Raw genomic sequence first — 21,858 nt, forward strand, 5'->3', positions numbered from 1 at the left:
CATAGAAATTAACGTCTATTATCAAGTTATTACTGATTAGTAATGATCAGAAAATACCTGCAAGACGTCAGAGTCAATGAATAAATTCCAAACTGAATATTTAAATAATCAAATATGATTCGTCAAAATATCTTATTAACATCTCTCAATGTCGTTAATTATTCGTCACACTCTAACCTTCGTAATGCAGTCACTCTCCCACTCTGACCCTATTTACCCAACGAGATTAAATTCTTTGTTAATGAGTGCAGTTCAACAATTTTCATTTCCTCAACTAAAAACCGCAATTATTCTCCGGAAAGTTATAACAAAAGATTGCACGAGGTTCGCGGAAAAGTCGCGAAAAAAAAAACTCGATTAATTACGACAGGATGAAATAAAACGATTAAAGAACAACATTGGAGTGGGCTCACGTGTAAATACCCCGGTATGTAAATATCAGAAATTTACACGTGAGTTACAGAACGTGAGCACATTCACATAATAATCTGGGAATGGAAAAAAAAAAAAAAAAATTGTGAAAACTGTAATTTTCACATCTCTTCTGGCTGCCGGTTTTCCGGGGATTTCGCATGAAATGAAAAAATTCTCACTCACTGAAATTCCCCGACGCTTTTAAATCGTAACGATGCATTTCTCCGGGGGAAAGGGGGGAGGGGGGAGGGCAGTGGTTGAGGATTTTTCAAAGAGTGGTGGTATGTACACACGTTATTCCGCTCAAAGATTGAAAGAAACGTGTACTTCAGACGGCACTACATCAGCGAATACAAATGAGATGAAAAGTACCAGGAATTTAATGACGCGAGAAATAATGTTTTCACCAGTGCCAGTCGCTGGTTAAGAATGAAAAACGCGCAGGTTATTGAATGGAACGAGAATTTACTTTAAAAAATGAATTTTGATTTTTTTTTCTTCATTTCGGCCTATTCATTCACTCGGGAGTTGTTGTAGTGTGAAATTTCCGGTGGGGGAATCGAGAATTTTGGGTGGACAGTTTGTCTACGGAAATTTGAGCGCGAATTTATGTGAATTTTGTGACAGTTTTGGCGATTTGGAGAATTTTTGAGGAATTTTTGAGAAGAATTTCCAGAGTTGCAAGAATTGTAGAGGATTTTAAAGGAACTTGTAGGTAATTCCTGGAAGTGCAAGATTTTATGATGAATTCTGTCGAGAATTTGTAAAATTATAATCACGTGAAAGATCCTTCTGCAAACAATTCATGGAATTCCAAAGATATTGGTAGAATTCGTGCAACAATTTCGGGAATTCCAAGAATGTTATTAGAATTCGTGCAACAATCACTGGAATTCTAAGAATATTTTTAATAATTCTAACAAAATTCCGGAAATTTCAAGAATATTTTAGCCCTTGAATGATCCTTCTGCCAATAATTCCTTGAATTCCCAGAATATTATTGGAATTCATGCGACAATCACTGGAATTCCCCCAATATTTGTTATAATTCCAAAAAAAATTCCTAAAACTCCAGGAATATTCAATGAATATAAAAAAAGTCCTGACATTCTCAAAATATTGTAGGAATTCGTGCAAAAATTCCTGAGATCTCACGGAGGGTTGAAGCTCTCTCCCTCCCCCTCCGGCTGGCACCACCGACTACCGTCTCTACGAGGCCACGGGGCCCTCGAAATTTCTCCTAATTCTTTCTTGTTTCGGTGCTTCACCGTTAACGAGAAATAAATTAACAGCTGAATAAAACTCGGCTGTGACTACGCCCCCGTCGATAAAACGTGCAGACGCATAATTTAGCGATAAGAAGCTGAGAATGAGAGTGAGAAAGATAGAGTAAGAGAATGGGTACTTACCAGGAGACGTATGTTGGGCGTGTAAGGGAGATTGTACTCACTCGGAGCCTCAATAACACACCAGTTGTTGAGGCCATCAGATCCTGGGGAACGGGCTTTAATTCACTCCCGTCACGATTTAATAAGAATGAGATTCTGAAACAAAAATGGTAGATTATTTACACATATGCTATTACATCAAATTATCGCAAAACATTCATCGTCAATTATTTATATTTTTCCCTGTAAGCCCTCAATTATTCCCCTTTAACAAACAGAAAAAAATCTAATTTCGCAAATTGAAAATTCCCCTGACCAGAATTTAAAGTGGATGTTCCAATGTAAATATCGGACATTTATTTATCCAAAACAAATATAATTAGCAAAATTATATATAACAATATCTCTAACAATGATTTTTCATGATTAAATAATTTGCAAGATCACAATTTATACCGAATTTATTCGGTGGAAAATGTTACAATTCATTAACCAAATATAAATACAAAGCTCACCCAATAACAGTAAATCATAGGAATTCATAATTTTCAGGTACCATATAGGCATTTATGCCTATCATTACCCCACTATAATATGGAAATTGAAAGGGTAATGGATAGATTTTTTATTCCATCGTATACAAACGTACAAAACAATAGAGAATGAGGGCATTGTATAGAGGAAGAGAGAAGCGAGTGCTGAGAGAACGAAAGATTAACTGTGTGCAGTAAACCAGTTGATGTTATTTACTTCGACGTTTTAACACAATATTCGTTTGGTATACATGTATGTATGTCGAGGAATATATAGAGAATCCAATTATAAATTTTCGAAGACCACTAGTGGGAAGTAATTTAGATGTATAATTTATGTGTTCAAAATTTGAACATATTTGGGGGACTGTTCTATGCATGCGAAAAATAAGAGTTAAATTTCCCAATCATATTAAGTGATAGAGAAAATAAAAATTGCATTCCACATTTTCGAGTCTATTCAAAAGAAAATACAAAGTGCAATTTTCCTGAAAAAAACATGAGTACCTGAATCCTGAATCTGATTCAACCTGATTAATTTATTAAAACCTGAATTCATGGCGGTACATCACGTCTATGAACCTGAATTCATGATTCAGCTTGATTGTTCATCCTGAACCTGAATTATGTACCTAAATCAGGATGCTACCCGTGCCTGAATCATATCCGATGTTAACTCAGATAAGAATGTAAGTTTTTGAAGAAACTCAATTGGTGGTGTACCCGAATTTATGCCTGACTCATCGCTGAAGTTGAGTGCTAAGAATATAAATTTATTGCTGAACCTGAATCATGATTAAACCTGAATATCTTCAAGCAGGACTTCACGTTGAAACCTGAATCAGCCTGATATACCTGATATACCTGACTTTATATCTGAATGGGAATTCATAGATGAAATTCAGGTTTCTGAACCTGAATTTATGACTGAGCCTAATGATTTCCGCAACTTGGACGTTAATTTATGTCAAACCTGAAGTCATGCGTGATCCTGAATTATGATTCCTTATAAAATGTGAATACTTCCAAATGCCACTTCCACCTGAACCTCAATTTACACATAAACCTGAGTCAATATATGAACTACATCGACATAAACGCCATTTGTGACGTCTTAATGCAGGTAATACCTGAATTCGTACCTGAATCTGAATTATTTGTAGAGATTAACGTTCATGGACACAAATTTATGACTAAACCTGATTGTAGCTCTCCATTAATTGAATCAAATCCAAACCCTGAATTTATACCGAACCTGAATTCATACACGACCTTAAATTTGACTTCTTTACCCCCTAAAAACACCCCCCCCCCCACCCAGTACCTCTGACTCTCTCAAAAAATCAAGGGAAAAAAGTTCCCAGCAATTGAATGCAATCATTTTCCCTCGTTTTCCTCTCCATTCAACAATTTTTTTTTTTCCATTTCCACCGTTGAATCCGTCCGAATGAATACCAATGCTAATGAATGAAAAATATACCAGAAAAGAGTGATAACAAGTGCCCTGGAGACATGACTAAAAACCCTCCCATTAACGATTCTGCAATTAAACGAAAAAAAAAAATGAATGAGAATGAATTTTTGAAAAAGAAAATTTCATCATATTGAATTGTTCAATAGAACAATGACGTGTCTGTCAGAGGGAGATTGCAACGCTAATTAAACGTTAATGACATACGAACCGACTGATACTAAGAATCATTTCAAGTTGAATTCACCCGAGTGAGCTCCTTTATCTCCGACAAATGCGAGAGTGACAGTTTCTAACAGTTACGTCAAACGAATTTACCCCTCAATGATCTAGAGACTGAGAAATGTATTGAGAGATGAATGATTACGGGTAGACGTTAACGAGTCAACAGTGCATATCGGTACGCGTAATCGTATACTTGACGCGATTGGGCTTCATGTCATTACGGCCTCTCTGGCGCTCTCATCAATTATGGAGTGTCTGACGACACACGGGGATTTCTACTTAGCGTGTGGATTAATCTTTGAGAGGGGGGACTTGTGTGAGGGACAGGCGAATCGAGATGATTTTCGAGAGATCGGGAGAATCGCTATTTAATGAGAGATTCGGAAAATCATACGCGAGAATTGGTTCAGGTTTCGAAGCTATTGAGGCGGACAATGTTTAAACAAATATCGATTTGGGAAGAATGAATATTTTTGGAAAGACCGTGTTCAGTTTCAAGATTTTTTTCTCGTTAGAAGAATTTCTCGAAAAAACATTTTGTTTTTGTATTTTTGGGTTGTCATCGCGTCGTCCAGAAAATTTGACTTTTCTCACGGGTGGAAAAGTTCTGAGAGATTTTATCACTCGATTTTGGCTCGTGCTATAAAATATTTGACGCGTTAAAAATTATTTTTCCGTTCTGATCTTTACTTTTTCCAGTTGTAGGAAGGACCAATGTCAATCCCTAGCGGAAAAACCCCTATAAAAGTCATTCCGAAATATTCTATTTCTGAACTCGTCCTAAAATGTCCTATTTTATCACTCAGTGCGGTAAAGTGACATCACAACATCTAAAAAAAAATTTTTTCACCGACACTACCCCTAAAAACTTCTCTTCTCATACACCCACTAAAGACTCCTCCCCCCACTCGTACAAAAATCTCCCATTCCCCCTCCCCTCAAATAAATAAATAAAAATCCTCAAAAAATTACCTCATTAATTCGTCAATCACTCCCCATTAATTATTCCCCACCAGTCATTCCACTTGAAATCCCAACAGCACTCTCCTTTGACCCCTCCCCCCCACCCAAAAAAAAAAGAAACCCCCTTCCTGACCACAAAAACCCCAAGAATTAATCGTCTCATCTGGAGCGGCCCCAGTTCCCGGATATTGACGCACCACCGGTACCTGAAATTGACAAACGCCATAGGCATCAGGAGGTACCCACCACCCAAAATAATGTATAAAGTTTAAAGGACGGCCACCAACGGTGAATGCTAACCTGGTTGGAGGCCTCGATAACAATGGACCCTATGGGTGAAGGGTGACGTTGGGAGTTACACGGCTCACCGATGTGTAGACCGCAACGGGCTGTTGATCCCGTAGCGTTTGGTATTGTCATTGGGCGTAATTATACGAGCTATTTTGGTACAACTACCACTGCCGAGTATACACCGCACGTTGAATTTTCCGGGGGGGTTTGAGGGGGATGGTAAAGGGAGGTAGAGCGATATCTACTAGGTTATGGGTACCCCAGACACCTCAATACATATAATTCTACCTCTTGTATTCAATATCCGTGTGGGATTTCCGGGAGGGTGATGAGGGGGTGAGATGAGGGAGGGGTAAGGGGGGATGGGGGTGTTGTTGAATCGATTCAATTCCGTGGCTTATTCTGCACGAAATTTCACTCACTGTTGGTGGTTACTATTGTGTTGCTGCTATTTTTTGTAAATTGATTCATTGGAAGCTCAGGGGAATTAATGGGGGGGAGGATTTTTCCGGGGATTATCACATCGTCGGGAGTATTTTTTATGAAGCAATATTTGATCATCGAGTGAATGATTGGAGGGGTGGGAAGGGGGAGGGAGTGTGGATGGAATTGAATGGAAAAATTTTGATGCAGAGTTTTTAAAAATCAGATTGGGGTTGTTAGATGGGATGTTATTGGGAGGGGAAAAATAGTTGTGTAAAGGCCGATTTTCATGAAGCGATGGAAATTTTTTTTTCGAGGAATTTTAAAATGTTGGGGGTTAATTTTCATTGGAGTTTCTGGAGGAAAGAAATTTTAGGTTAAAATTAGGTCTCCAGGGGATGAAACGAGGGAGGAAGGTTAGTTTTATTAGAAAATTAAATGCCAAGTCTCATTTTTCCAAAAACTTCACCCAAAAAGTTGTTGATTGTCGTTTTGTCACATGTTTCGCCCTTTAGAGGTATAATTTTTATTCAAAAATCCTTTCCGTGTGGTTTTGTATGACATGCAAAAATCCTTTTCAAAGATGAATATTTCACTTTTGTTCACGTGAATATTTTTAGTTAATTTTTCAAACGAAAATTTTCCAGTTTGAAATAACTTTTTCGAACGTTTGAGTGCTGACTGATGTTTTCATGAATGAGTATTCAACTTTCCGATGAATAATGGGGTTGGGTAGAGGGAGATTTTCCATGAACTGCAAAAAAAATGATGTGCGCCACTAGTGCGGAAGTAATTGCAAAAAAAAACGATTTTCCCAAAGGCGGATTTTCATGGAAAGCTATTGTTCAAGCGCAAGAATGGAATTACGAGAGTAAAATGGATTACATTAGTGCTTTTTGATGGTGAAGACTCGGATCCATCGAATGAGGTCATTTTCTCTTCCGTCCTTAATCCCTTAAGCCCTGTTTTCATGAAAAGAAGTTTTTGGATCCACCGAATGTGACAATTTTAAAGTTTCCATTGCTGGTATATTCATGAGACGTTACGAATCGAAACTTGAGGATGATTTTTTGTCACCTCATTCGCCGGTACTCAATAATGCAATATCAATAAAAGGCATGAATTCGATAACGGAAAGTGTTCCCCGGGAAAATACTGAAAGTGATATTCCATTGAATTTCAATGTATTTTATTTTTTTACCAACTTTCCGTGTGTACACGAACAATAGGAAAATATAAAATGGAGATATTGAGATCACCGAGCTGCGGTGGAGTGTCCATTGTACTATGAAAGTTATTCCTAGAAACAGTTTGCAGTCACTATGGACTTTCCTACTAGTGCCATTGATATTCCCCCAGGCAGAAATGTCTCGTTTATGGATGACTGGAGCTAAGTGAATTGTTTTAGATGCCAATATTCATCTACAATTTTCTTTCAAAATACTTCTGAACGGAGCCGATCGATAAGGCTGTTGTCATAGCACACCTAAAAGGGCGGGAAAAAAAATTTAAACCCGGCTGTCACACCATTTTTTCATAAATTTTTTCCCCGTTGTTTAGATGCGCATAAACTTATGACACGAAAGTTTCACTCATTCGTTGAAATCGTGTATATGCTGCGCACGCGAAATTAATTGGATGCGCCTTAAAATAATACAGGGAATGCTGCACTTGTATAAAATCTGAAGTTTATTATACCAAGTTTGTGATGTGGAGAATAAGTTAGAAGCGACTACTTCTTCCTTCGAGTGTTCGAATGTAGCTGGACTACAAGTAATTTTACAAATCCATTCAGGGTCTCGTCTACTTCTTCTGGCAAGAGGGACCCATATTAAGGTTTAAATTTTCTTATGAATTTGGTTGTATGAAGCAACCCGAACTAAAGTAGTTGATGGTCGGATTATGGTATTACTTGACCCCTAGTTTTAAACAGGAAATTATGGCATCAGCTACGTGAAGGCCGCATGCAGCCAACATTTCCTTTACAACATGTCCTAGGAGATGAGTCTTGGGATTTTACAATTTAATGGTCTACCCACGCAGGAGATGAGAACTGCCCGACAATCGGCCGATACTGGCCCAGTGTCGGCCAATACGGGCTGAGCCTCGGCCCACTGTTGGCCGTTCGTCATCTCCTACTAGGGTATCGCTTCAAATGCCAAAATACTGAATATATAACATAGTCACGCACACACTTACAGGGTACCAACGCCCGTAATATTAAACTGAAAATTCAGCGACTTTCTCTGCTCTGCTTCACCATAATTTTTAAACTGAATATTCCAGAGAATTTCAAAGTCAAGAAAACCCACCCCAACTTCAACATTCCCTCGTGGAAGACCCTCAGGAGATGGCGGCGGTAGCGGTTGACCCTCGCCAAGAAAAAACCGATGAAATTTGAAATTTAAACGGGAAATTTTCTCTCATTTTCTCCCGCCAAAAATCGAACAAAAAAAATTCCCCCTCTTCAATAGGCAACGGGGCAAAATGGGCTGGCATTCCCTCTGATTTGGTGATTTTTTTTAGTGGAAAATATCCCAGTTTTTTACCGGCAACCGCTCGTCCGGTCGAGAAAATCAAATGTAAATTAAATGGACGAGATAAAAGAAACAAAAAAACATTCAACCGATCTCGTTTTCGTAAGTGCTTCCTCTTCAAGGACTTCCCAGGGAAGAATGTCACGTGTACATTGGGTCGATTGCATCCTTGATTCATGTGACTCGTGTGTACCAACGTATTACATTGTTCGCCAAGTATGTAGTGCATTCCGGAATGTTACGTGTCTGGGCTTGTTGAAACTATGTTATTATCCAACTATGCAATCGCACCCAGTGATACTCTCTATGTGAAACTCTCGTAAACATATGCGTCACGTAACACACTTGACTAATCGGGCATTGCCATTAATTTTTGCACCCTATCAAATTAGGAAAGAAAAATCTCCTTCGGACGGAGTGATTAACACGGGCTAAAGGCCAGTTCTCATGAAACGACAGGTTTTTTTAATAATACGGGGGGCAGTATGGGTTAAACGATTTTCATTCTGATGGAGACTTGAACGATTCATGGAGCAGATATTTTGTGAACTCCATTATCAGCGACGCGAAACGATAACTACCTTAAGCCGAGTTTTCATGAACTTTTTTTCATTTCTCTGGAATTATGAGGATAACGAGCGTTATTTTTTTTTCATTTTTTTTTAAATTATTATGTACAAGTAAAACACATTCCAGTATTATAGGATATCGCCCCTCAATCCTAATGTCCATCACAATAATTTTTTATAAAATTTTCTCTGCGCATTTACCCCATCGCATTCCCTCCGTCGGTTAAAAAAATTCTACCGACGAAAAAAAAACCTCTCATAATATTGCAAAAATTCAATTCACCCCCGATTCTTTCATCCCTGAAAACATCTGGCAACAGAGTCCCACCAATTTCACGGTTTTTCACATACAAAAATTGGTGGAATCCCTTCAAGAAATAGAACTGGCCAGCTATTCCGGCAAACGGAAGATTGAAATTTTCCCAAGCGCATCTCGTCTTTTTTTTTTTCCCCACTTCACACCTCAACAAATCCCTTTGTGATGCAACCCTTCCCCTTCTCCCCACTTCTCCCTCACCTTCTCCTCCCTTCACACCCCCTCCCCCTCCACGCTTCTCTTCCATCGCGTTTCAAACCTTCCAAAAGGAAAGAGAGAAATGAAGGGGGAGGAAATGAACGCACAGTGGATACAAACACAGCCCTTGGTGTGGAACGATTTTATGCTGCTCGAGAGGTTAGAGGTACAACAAGAGACATTTGCTTCTCCACTTAATTTGGCACCCATGAGCAAATAAACTTTAACGATCCACCCATACCCATACCTCGAATGCACAAAGCTAGCGGTGAAGGGGATGCGGCGAGGGGTGAAGGGGGTGAGGATGAGTGGCGAAAGGGATGAGGCGAGGGGTGAAGGGGGTAATATGAGGGGCGAAAGGGGTAAGGTAAGGGGTGGAGGGGGTGAGGTGACAGACGAGAGGGATGAGGTGAGGGGTGAAGAGAGTAAGGTGAGCGGCAAAAGGGATGAGGTAAGGGGAAGGGCATATCTCATCATGCGGTCGAGTGAATATGACTAGTAGCCGTTGTTTTCGCACTTTACCCTGCATTAACTTCAGTTCTGTCAGAATATTTTATGATGAGAAATTATGATGGAATAACGAAGCCCTTCACCGGTCGGTCTAATTGAATTAGATAATTAGAAAAATGTACACTGCATGACTGATATCCGATTCCTCAATTTCGGTTTTATCAGAAATGGGATAGTTATGATTTAAACGTGTGAATGTTATGTTATTCTCTGAACTGAAACTGAAAACTCTCAACTGACTGTAACTGAAAAGACTAAACGACCGGAACACCCTGGACCTGATGACTCACATTAACAATGTTCCCACTCATGCAGTTCTGTTTAGACCCAAGAAAATGGGGCAGACACATCACACCCTAAACTTCTCAGAATTTTCACCCATAAAAATGTTTTCCAATCTCAAGTGGAAACACGAGAATAGAAGAAATACAAATCGTACAAAGATCTGTTCAATCGAACTGTTAATTAATTTTTGATAAACAATTTGAAATGTAAACTCCAATACGTTTCAATCTTCATTATGATTTTATGACTCCTAATATCCTCGGTACATCATTATCATCATCATTATCATCATTATCATCCTCATCAGCTCGATGTTCTCAATCAACTGCTAAATTCAATGATATTTCCAATACAATTCAGCAAACTGAGTTACCTCCAACGGTTTTCAAGCTCAGAATTTATTGGGAAAATGAAAAATATTGACGTTCCTGTTGTTTTTTTCATTCTGGTTCATCAACAGAAATTCCCGGGAGCGATACACCAGTCGCAATTAACTGGACTATCCAGTATCGATACACCAGAAATAGAAACAAGTTGTTTACACGTAGAATGAAGCCCTCGGAACGAGAATCAACAATATTGTCTGTTTGATTTATCAATTTTTACCGAATCAGGAACAATGGACTCGCTTGGGCTTTTGTCTTTCACCATTGGTTAGCTTTCAGTCCAGCAAATAGTAAAGCTACCACAACACAATCGTACGTAACGACACGACTGAATCTCGTAGTGGTACTTGGCCTGGGTAGATGACCTCCATTATCCAAGATTCAACTGCATTTGATTTTCCTCAAGAATAGGACAGCTGAGGATATGGAGACACTCGGCGTATACTTTCGGCATTAAACATTATACGATCTTTTTTATTTCTTCGAGGAAAAGTGTACCGGCTAGTGGCACTCAGGTGACTGTAATCCCAGGGACTCCGAGGGGAAGTGGACATTAAGGGAAAATCGAGAGGTGAATAGAATGTATTCAGACTTTTATATGCCTCGTGAATAATTCTATTCGAGAAGTTACGGTGGGCGTTGAAGTAACGGACGACAAAATTTTTTTGGTTTTTGTGAAAAATGTGGAATAAATAAGAGGGATGATATTCAATTGACGGCGGATAGGTCTACATCGACAGAGGTACTTGGAAGTAAATTCGAAGTCCATTAGGAAGCTTTCGAAAGCTTGAACAACGTGTAAATTTATTAGTGCATTTGCATTTTGTGGAGACCTGAAGGGTCTGTGAAGAATATGACGTTTTCAATGAACGATAAGTTTACAAGGGTAGAGTGAATTTTAAAAAATCCTGAGTCATTTTAAAGGGTTTTTCGGAAAGTACGAAAACCTATAGAATGATTTTAATCGCACCATTCTGCCCCATTTTTTGTCATTCCTTCCCGGAGGCTGCTGGAATGCAGGAAAAATTGGCAGAAAAAATATTGGTTTTCAACCAGCGATAAGTTCACATCGGCAGAGTGAAATGAAAAAAATTCTGAGTCATTCCACAGGTTTCTTCATTTACCATGAAAACCTAGAAATATATTCAAATCCCATCGTTTTCAGTCAGGCCAGATAGAGAAAATACTTTTCCCTTCGAGAGGTTCTTGTGGGGTGTCAGCAATAACTCTCAATCATCAATTAATTTTTATCACCAAAATAATGTAAAAAAAATACTGCACCATCTTGAAGCTTCACTCATCAACATACTTATACAACATTCCATTTGTCTTCTCCGTAATCAGAGAATACTGCAGCTTAGTAGACAGTTTACTCACTGCTTCTAAGTTTTGGTTATGAGTACCGAAGTGGATGAAACTCACGTCCGATCACCCAGTATCGCCAACGCTTACGCTTGGTCACGTACAACTACTAACCATGGTCAATAATCCAATCACGAGTACTCTCTCTACTTGGTAGACAGAAATTCCCGGGCTCGTTCTCAGAAATATAATTTCGTTTTACTTCGTCCAAACGGAAATGAGACTCGAGCCATTTCACTTTGCGTTGGAGTGAAAATCCACGGGGATAAATACATCAAAAAAATATTAACTCATTAGAACGTTCACGGAATTCTAATTACCCCAAAAAATCAACCATCCCCCATTAACCCATTTTACTCCATCATCTTGGAAAATTCACCCAAAAAAGCCGGACCAAAATTTTTTCGTACTACTGTAATCTCTTTTTTTGAGAATATCTCGTAATCTAAGACAGATAGCGATATTTTTATCATCACCATTTCTGTAGCTTTGTATTTGCTTTTCAAAAAAGATAATCACAAAAATTTCGCTATCTCCCCCCAATTTCGAGATAACCCTAAAAAATTGGCCGATGGTGTAACATCAACTTGATTCTCTGTTGGAGAATTTGTCAAAAAAAATCATTTTATCATAAAAATATACGAAAAATTATTTATATTTGTTAGAAAAAAATAATTTTCTCTTATTTATTATGAGAAAGCCTTATCTCCACCCCTAACGTCCCTTATTTTCCATCAAAAAAACTGGAGACTACTTCATCGGCCTCTTTTTTGTAAAAACTCATCCTTTGTCCCCTCAAAAAGCCCCCCCCCCTGACCCTTCAATCTGATCACGTGACATCTCTCCATTCTACCCAATTCCCTGCAATCGCCCTCATGTTCTCGGAAGCCCGAACGATGAAATACTTCATTGGACAAGTTCGATTTCCGGAAAAGAAAAATCGAAGGGAGGGGATTTCGATTTATTTTCATTTTCTCCAGCAGCTGAAAGGCAAAAGCTCTTACAGACACGGTTAAAATCAGTGGTACAGTCATACAATACGTGTCAACAGAGAGACATGGGGTGGATAACTGGGTTGACCATTGTCGAAACTCCAGGAAGAAAAATTCGTCGGGTAAAAAAGCGTGAAACAGCGACAAAAAAAATCAAAGTAGAGAGAAAACAAAAATTGAAGAGCGGAATTGTATAGATTTTTTCGTTTTGTCATCATGGAAATGTTCGATGGTCGTGAAATCCAAGTATCGGGTGATGGTGGGATTTTTCGTGTCACAATTTCCATCGATTTTACCGGGGGGGGAAAAAAACTCAATCCGCTGGAGTTATTCGAGCGTGAATGTAAAAGTGGGAAAAAAAACTCTTGTTGCCTGGAACTTTGTAATTTTTAACCAGTTGCTGTTTCGCTCAATTCGTAACAGTGAGAGAAAGGGAGGGGGGAGGATGAGATTGAGAGGGAAATGACGTAATTTCGAGGGAAGAGAGAAATTTCGGTTGGACATCAATTGCTTTTGATTGCCGGGTGGTTCTCATTTATCGTGAAAACTTTGAGGGTATTGGCGGTTTTTTCAGGTCTTCTGCATTTTTTTAAGTAGATTATTCTCAGTAATGGGATGATGGAAGAAGTGGAATGGACATGGAACGATAAAGCGAAAGATCTACCATAGGATCGAAAAGTGACTTCAATTTAACAAGGTCTATTACAGTGGTTCGGATTCTATGAGATTCGGCAGGGAATTGAAAAAGGTGGGGCAGAACGATGCAATTTAAATAAAATTGTAGACTTTTGTAGTCCGTGAAAAACTCTTCAAAACGACTCAAGAGTTTTTAAAATCCACTCAACCAATATAAAGTTATCGACGATTGAAAGTCGATAAATTTTTTCCAGAGATTCTTGGCTGAATTCTGCAACATCACGAATAGGGTCGCAAAAGGGGGCAAAACGGTGCGATTTAAAAAAAATTATAAGTTTTTGTAGCTACTGAAAGAGCCGTCAAAATGACCGAAAAAATTTTGAATTTCACTCAGCGGATGTGAAGTTATCGTCAATCAAAAATTACAGCGTACGCTTTGGCAGCATTTTGTGACCAAGAAAGCTCTTTCATTTCCATGAAAATCCCATGAGAAAATGTAAATTCCCCGATGCACCCCCGACCCCAAAAGCAACGACAATCCCTCATTCCCTAGCCCTGAAAGGGCACATGTCCCATCCCATAATTCTCTCCACCGCCAGCCGCAAATTCACCTGCCAAGGCTCAAAGTCCACGTGCTCACTCTTTTCCAAACACTTCATCATATTTCCCCCTGTCAGCCATCTTATCTTTCCGTCCTCTCTACGCAACGCAAACCCTCAGTGTCGAGGGGCTCCAGAGAGACATCATTAACTCACCTCTTCCCTTTTACCACTCACAATTTCAACATTTTCATATACATCACCACGTTTTCCACTCACATCCCCTTCCTCACTCAAAGACAGGAAGAGCGGGCACGATTTGAAAAAAAAAAATGAAAAAACTATTTGTTATTACAGTGTTGATGCCGAATAGTCCCCTCAATCCACGATTTTTGTTCTACCCTTTCAGTCTGTCCTCATTTTTTTTTTTTTTTTTTTTGGTTTCCCACGTTGGAATCCTATTTTACCTAGATCTCCGCCGCCCGAAAACCCCACGAAAGAGAGGCGTTTCCACTCAAATTAGAGCCTCGAGGGGCTCTTTGTCCCAGGTGCATTGTAATGCTGTAGTATAAACAAAAGCTGTCAGATTTTCCCCACGGATTTTCACATGTCCTGAACACTGCTACGAATTTTTCAACTCACATTTTTAGGTTAACATACAACACAGCATAATAACAATTTCATGCTTTCGAGGGCTCTTGATTATATCTGGAGGACATGAGGATTAAAATAATCTTGTTCTCTGTACGAAGAACTCCATTCTTAAATTCGGAGAGAAATTATGGTACCGCGGCCCCGGTGTCCGGGCGAATTAAGAGACAGTGGACCGAGGGGGATGATAACGAAATTTGTTGGTTAATTATCGAATATAGTTTGAGGGTGAAATAAAAGAGATGGGCGACATAACTAAACCATCGACTTAATTAAACCTTTGACAGCGCTTAACCCGCCTGATTATTCTTATCTTTCGCGTTTCTCCCTCGACTTTCCGTCTCGGACGCCCGTTTGACCCTCAACCCATTTTCTCATCCCTCAAACCATAAACACTGACTTGAAAAATTATTTAACCCATCGCATCCAGTTAAGAAATCACGTTTTAGGGATTATCAGGTGAACCGGTAATAAATTCCGTGGTTTAAGGGTCAATCAATGTTGAGGGTCAAACGAGAGGGTGAAAAGGGCAAAGGAAGGTCAAGCAAACATCATCACTCTCTCTCTCGTTTGACCCTCAAAATCAGTGCGACCTAAAGACCATTTTCCAAAGTCAAAAGTTGAAAAACAATAGCGTTTAAGGGTCAACTGTGAAGGTCAACTGGAAGAGGCAGGCGAGTAGGTCAAGTGGGTCAAACCGGATTCGCTCATTTAACTCATTTGACCCTTCATTACCTCCTAAATACTAAAGATAAAAAAATATTATCTGAATCCTTCTTTCGTTCTATCTCATTATTGTTTCGTTTAATCGCTATCTAATCAAGATAAAAGTATGTTGTTTCATTCCATCTGTTAAAAAACTTTCCTGGCTCTCTAATGAGTCTATTTTCAAACTCCCACCCCACATGGTACGAAATATTCACGTGAAAGTGGATGAAAAACTTTTCCACTCGAAAAGCTCAATTTTTCCTCATCTGTTTCAAGCGATTCTATGTCTCAGTTCCCCTCCCCCCCTCCTCCCACCAGTTTTCACAGATTAATGAGTGGCTCCTTGTGGCAGTGCTTCTCCCAAATGTATTTCACATTTATATATCACATATAGCTGTTATTTATCGAGATTCAAGGGAGTCACTGACCCGTAAATGATGTAGCACAGGAGAAAGCTGCGTTCCTCCTTTTTTCCTCCTTTTTTCATCCTTTTAATTCCCTCTTCGCGGACGTTTTTACGTCTGTATACGTGAAACTACGGTCCCTTTTTGTATTAAAAAAAAATCCAAAAGGATTAATAACCGAGGGGAGATTGTTCCAACTGCTGAATCATGTTTAAGACGAATTATGAAAATTGAAAAATCATTTTTTGCTGTACTAGGGATGACGCTAGAGTTTACAACAGCATGTGCTTCCCGGGAGTTTTTAAAGTGGGTCAGGACGATGAGAATGATGGGATATTAATAAATTTCTAGGTATTTTTACTGCATAATGTGGTCTTCAAAATGACAGAGATTTTTTGAAATTTCACTCAGCCATTACCCTGTTATCGACGATTGGCAATTATCTCTTGCGGTGAATTTTCCCATCAACTAAATTATGTCACTTCCATTTCTCGCACTTATCCAAACGCATTTTCCTTGTTCCCCCCTCTCACCCCCCCCCCCCTCGGGAAAGCCGTGAAAAGGCCACTAAAAATTTAATTGAAGTTTTAGAACGAGTTCATTGGAACTTTGAGCTCGTATATAGTGCCATCATTCAGCCGACGGTAATTGAATCTCCCGTCCTCCATCAATCGACTTCAATCCCTATATCGGTCTGAATCACGGCGCGATTAAGCGACTGGAATGAAACTTGGAAGTCACCCCCTTGAATTTTCAACCATTTCTTCCTCCATTGAACCTTAACTCGAACACTTCCTCCCTCTCTTCCATTCATTTTACCCGTTACGATTTTGCCAATTTTTTTCCCCCTTCATTTTTCCCCACAAATTTCATCTTCATAAATTAAAAATTAGCTGGAAAAGTCGATGGAAAAGCCCGGGAGATACCGGGGAAAATTGAGTGAGCATAATATCTAGGTCTGATTGCAAGAGTACTTTAATTTCTCCAGAACTTCTCTCTTTCGTTTTAACTGTTGAATCTCGTAATTGACGTGCCGTTAATTTTAATGAGAAACTGGGGGTACATCGCTCGGTGGTGTCCACACAGGGGTGGGTGTGTGAGTGGCATGAAAAATAATTGATTGGAGGAAACGTGGAAAATTGAAACGATCAGGGAACAGTTTTTCCATTGAAGTAACGCACGGGCATTTGGTGGGAAATTAAAGCTCTTCATAATTCTGTACTGGCTGAGTGAAATGAAAAAAATTTTGAGTGGTTTTGAAGCTCTTTTAATGGACTACTATAAACTGGAAATTTTTCAAAATCGTATCATTTTTAACGAGACCCAATCGGGCAACAATTTTTACCCCATAATGATCTAAAGCGTACGCAATAATTTTCAATTAACGATAACTTTGCATCGGCAGAGTGAAATTTGAAAAATTCTGAGCAATTTTTCAGCTCCTCTCATAACCAACAAAAACCTAAAGTTTCATTGAAATCGCACCATTCTGCCCCATCCTTCCGAGCCCTCCAGAACGCCAACAAGTAGCCAGACGCTCTCTGTCCCTCAACATTTCATAATTTTTCATTTTTTCACCAGCACATGGGGTAAAATGGATCATTCTCTGATTGAAATTAAGTTCATTAAAATGAAGATAATTAAAATGTAATCTCATCCCATCCTGCAAAAACTTAATATCTCTCCCATTTTTCCAACCTCTTTATCCACATTTTTTCTCTAAGAGGACTTTGTGTCGCGAAAAATTTCGGAGCAATTCTCTCATATTCACAAAGTGTAATGCAACACGAGGAAAATCCCCAGGATCCTCTGCATTTTCGTACCACCTAAAAAGAGAGCCCGAAAAAAAATAAATAACCCCGAAAAAAAAAAAATTGTAATTACCCAAGCACTTTTTTACCATCAACCGTCACCCCTGGAAATTGCGTCTCGCGTTACAATTTATACGGCTAATGAGGAGTGATGTTATGTGTAAAAGTTTATCAGACCATATACCTTGATTTGGACATAACACGGGTAGAAGCAGGAGACCAGGGTAATTTGTCTCGATTTCAAGCGGGTGATTGGGTTAATTTTCCATTGCTGTCATAGGCCATTAAAACGATACTGGCACCGGCTATTATCGATTGTAACGGACGGTGAATTAATTAGGCTGTTTTATCAGCCATCAAAGCTGACGAGTCAACAATCCGTCGTTTTACCGGAATCATCAATTGTTCAACAAGTGAATATACCGTACATCAACAACATTCATGAACACGACTTAACGGGTGTCTTGGGTCAAGTGGTCGCATCCGATGTGAAGGATATTTAGTGTCGTATAAAGAACATCGTCAGCGGGGAGAAATGATCGGTAAAAATCCAGTAAGTGTTCCCCGTAATCCCGTAAGTGTTCACGTAATCCATGAGCGAGGGGCATTTATGGATTATTTTTGTGGAAATCGAAGAGATTAATTTTGAATCTGGCACTACATTTTTGAATTTATGACGGAAAAATTACAAAAAAGGAGAAGGATTTTTGTGGAAGTTCCACAATTATTGTGCGAGTGAATATAAAATTGTTTGACCTTGAATGCTTTTTATAGAACTGGCGGGCAATTTTGACAGTTCGGGAGACGTTAATGGTCACGGTCGGACGGGTGAGACCTTCCTCGTGAGCCGTCGGGCATTCTCGGAGTCGGGAGTGGAGGGGGAACACTGATAGTTGACCTTCGAGCGAAATGATGTGGTGCGGTGTGACAAAAGTTTATTTAAGTTTTTAGAACAAAAATGGATTGTTGAATATACTTGTTTGGTATAAATATATATCATGCTTTTTGCACACTTAATATCAATGTTTTTGCAATAAAAAAAATTATAGTTCACTTCCTCTGATGTGAGCCATCGATCGGACGACTTTTGTTAAACTTCGCCCCCTCAAGATTTACTTTTTCCCTAAAATTTATTTCCGTATCCGTAAAGTTATAAAGTTCATTGAACTTCACTCGATTATTCACATTTTTAAACATTTTAATTTCATTTTCATTCTATTTTTTTTTATCCTACCCCCAATACGCTTGAAAACGTAACATTTATTTTCTGCTACTGTCTATTGAACATTTTATTTATTTCATTTCTAATTTTCCTCTGAATTTATCTGACTATTCAATAGAACAATTTCTCACCCGTCGCATCTCTCCGGAAGAATAAACTAATTTCCGTAAAATCGGATTTTTCTCCCTCATTCTTCGTCCGTTTGACGCTCACGGAACCGAGAGAGACATTTTTGTTTTTGTTTACCCTTTTATTTTCCCTCTAACGCGGATCGCTTTCTTCTCCTCCTCCTCCCCCCCCCCCTCCCCTCTCGCAATTCTCTTTTTTCGCGTTCCCTCGTAGTCAATTAAATTGTAAAGCACCAGACGGCCCTTTTGGAATAGACTCTCACGGATTACATGGCCGGGGTACAATGGACCATTTTGTGTCTTCGGGGGTTTATGGTTCATGCAGCAACACCCGTCGTTGGCAGTCATTATTGAGAAGTTGGGGGACGTGCTCTGCACTTTCGAGAGTATTTATTCACGTAATAAAGGGTTTACGACAGTTAGATAAATTAGGTATACACGTGCCTCTGCATTTGTCGATAAGTGTACTTGGCGCAGTCTCGGCCGCACCTCCCGAATTCAATGATTGATTTTGCAGTTATCTCAAGACCCAGTGGGGTAAAACGGATAATTTTTTTTTTAATTTTGATGCACAATTTTCTGCGAAAACTATTGACAACGATTGACATTTTCTATTATCATTTTGCAGTAACTTATGTAAAAAATAATGAAGATGGAGTGGTGTTGGTCAAACCATTTGTTATGACAATTTATGTCTCATGTAGGAATATTTATGGAGAACCTATGGGACGTGCTGGGTACTTTCACGACTGTTTATTAACGTAATAAACCGTTTATGACAGTCAGATAAATTAGACATACACGTGCTCAGCTTTATATTCATCGATAAGTGTACTTTGCGCCAGTTCGACCGCAACTCCCTCACCCAAAACTTGTTTATGAGGTTATCTTGAACTAAAATGACGTAAAATGGGCGATTGTTTTGTTCAATTTGATTAAGAATATCTTCAGGAAACCAATGACAGGAAACTAATGGGAAAGATACTGAAAATTAAATGGCGTCTCTCGAACCATTTGTCACTGGCCATTTATGTTTCATGGGGGAAAGCAGTGACGGGGGAGGGGGGGAGGAGGGAAGACGTCGCTGGCACTTATTGAAGACTTGGGACCTGGTCACTGGCATAAGAATGTATTTACGTCGAAAAGTGACATAATTAGCTACACGTGTTTACTTTCATATGCCTCAAGCAACTCCTCAACTCGAATTCAATATCACATCGAATGGTTCCCCAGATTGGACCATTAACTTCAAAGTTCATTAAATTTTTCCGTTTCCTCAACTGGATCTTCAGGAAATTAAACAAATTTTACTGAGCTCTCAAAAGACAAATTTTTTAAATATTCATTAATAATTATAATTATTAATTATTTAATTTTTTTTGAGAACGAAAACTTTTCTGTCATTTAATTGTAGCTTATTCTAGGAAAACAATGGCGTCAATTAAAATTGCCCACAATCCCCCCCCCCCCTCACCGTCTGCCTGACTTATCGTTAATAAAATTGAAGGCAATCGCGGGGGATGAAAAATGATAAGAATTCATTAAGCTGTTTAATCACCGTCTAATTGATACTCAGGCATCAGTTATCAATGCCCCAGGTAACGATAAGAAATTGATATTACCGGTTTGGTCGATTATCCTGAACTACCGTCGAGGAAAAAAAAAAATAAGAAATTAGTAATTGCTAAATTGGTTTATCGACTTTAGTAACCGTAACGAGTTACCGACTCGCTTGTTATCGAGTTTGTTACGATAACGAGTTACGGAACTGCGCCGCCGGGTCATTTTTCATACTGAACACTGTATAATTCACTTATACATGACCCTCTCTCCCTCCCTTCACCTCTTCGGCGCCACAGTTATCCTCACACAGTTGTGGTTTATTAGGACCACCCGGGTGTGTACAGAGAGGCGTGTGCCAGACGATATACGTCTAATTTCATGGATTCATGCGATCGCAGTTCGAAATTTCGGTGGGACAAATTTTCAAAGCACGCGATAAATATTTTCGATGAATTTGATGAAGATGAATATTCAAGCCGTGGCAGGGTCTTAGGGTTTTGAATTTAACGCTAGTTGAAAAATCAATATTACTAATCGTCTAATCGATATAGCAGTCGAATAATCGATATTTCCAATCGTCTAATTGATATAGCGATTGAAAAATCAATATTTCGAATCGTCTAATCGATATAGCAATTGAAAAATCAATATGTCGAATCGTCTAATCGATATAGCAGTCGAAAAATCGATATTTCCAATCGTCTAATTGATATAGCAGTCGAAAAATCGATATTTCCAATCGTCTAATTGATATAGCAATTGAAAAATCAATATTTCGAATCATCTAATCGATATTATAGTTGAAAAATCAATATTTCCAGTCGTCTAATCGATATTGTAATTGAAAAATCAATACTTCGAATCATCTAATCGATATTGTAGTTGAAAAATCAATCTTTCAAATCATCTAATCGATATTGTAGTTGAAAAATCAATATTTCCAATCGTTTAATCGATATTGTAATTGAAAAATCAATATTTCCAATCGTCTAATCGAAAGCTATTCAAAAATCTACCATCGATCGTTCATTTAAGATTAAATTCCACAGACTCTTGAATATTTTCACATCTCTAAAACTCATAACATCCGTAAGATCTACTTCTCAGTTCTTGCGGTCTGATGCACACGTTGGCGTTACGACTATACGACTTTGGGAAATACACAGAGAGGTGCTCACACAGTTGGTACCCTCCAGGGAATTGATGACCGACGTAAATCCCTGAACACCCACTGGGGAGAACTACTCGAAGGGGGGTGGGAGGCAGGAGGGGAGGCGATGGAAGGGGCAAATGTTTCTTCTCCAAGTTGTAAAGTGGGTATCTCCGGAAGTGA

General features: G+C 38.9%; 1 protein-coding gene and 1 long non-coding RNA gene across 12 annotated transcripts in view; one reads left to right on the forward strand and one right to left on the reverse strand.

The window, feature by feature from the left end:
- Window positions 1-21,858, reverse strand: part of LOC135165714 (uncharacterized) — a 140,653-nt gene that overhangs the window by 94,300 nt on the left and 24,495 nt on the right. Inside the window, exon 5 of the long non-coding RNA XR_010299558.1 lies at window positions 1,824-1,958. This is a non-coding gene — a long non-coding RNA (uncharacterized LOC135165714). The remainder of the gene's footprint in view (window positions 1-1,823; window positions 1,959-21,858) is intronic.
- The window catches only part of LOC135165713 (alkaline phosphatase-like), a 70,808-nt gene that overhangs the window by 24,427 nt on the left and 24,523 nt on the right, over window positions 1-21,858 (forward strand). The window lies entirely within an intron of this gene.

Source organism: Diachasmimorpha longicaudata, chromosome 9 (genome assembly GCF_034640455.1).
Source record: "Diachasmimorpha longicaudata isolate KC_UGA_2023 chromosome 9, iyDiaLong2, whole genome shotgun sequence".
Taxonomy (NCBI): Eukaryota; Metazoa; Arthropoda; class Insecta; order Hymenoptera; family Braconidae; genus Diachasmimorpha; species Diachasmimorpha longicaudata.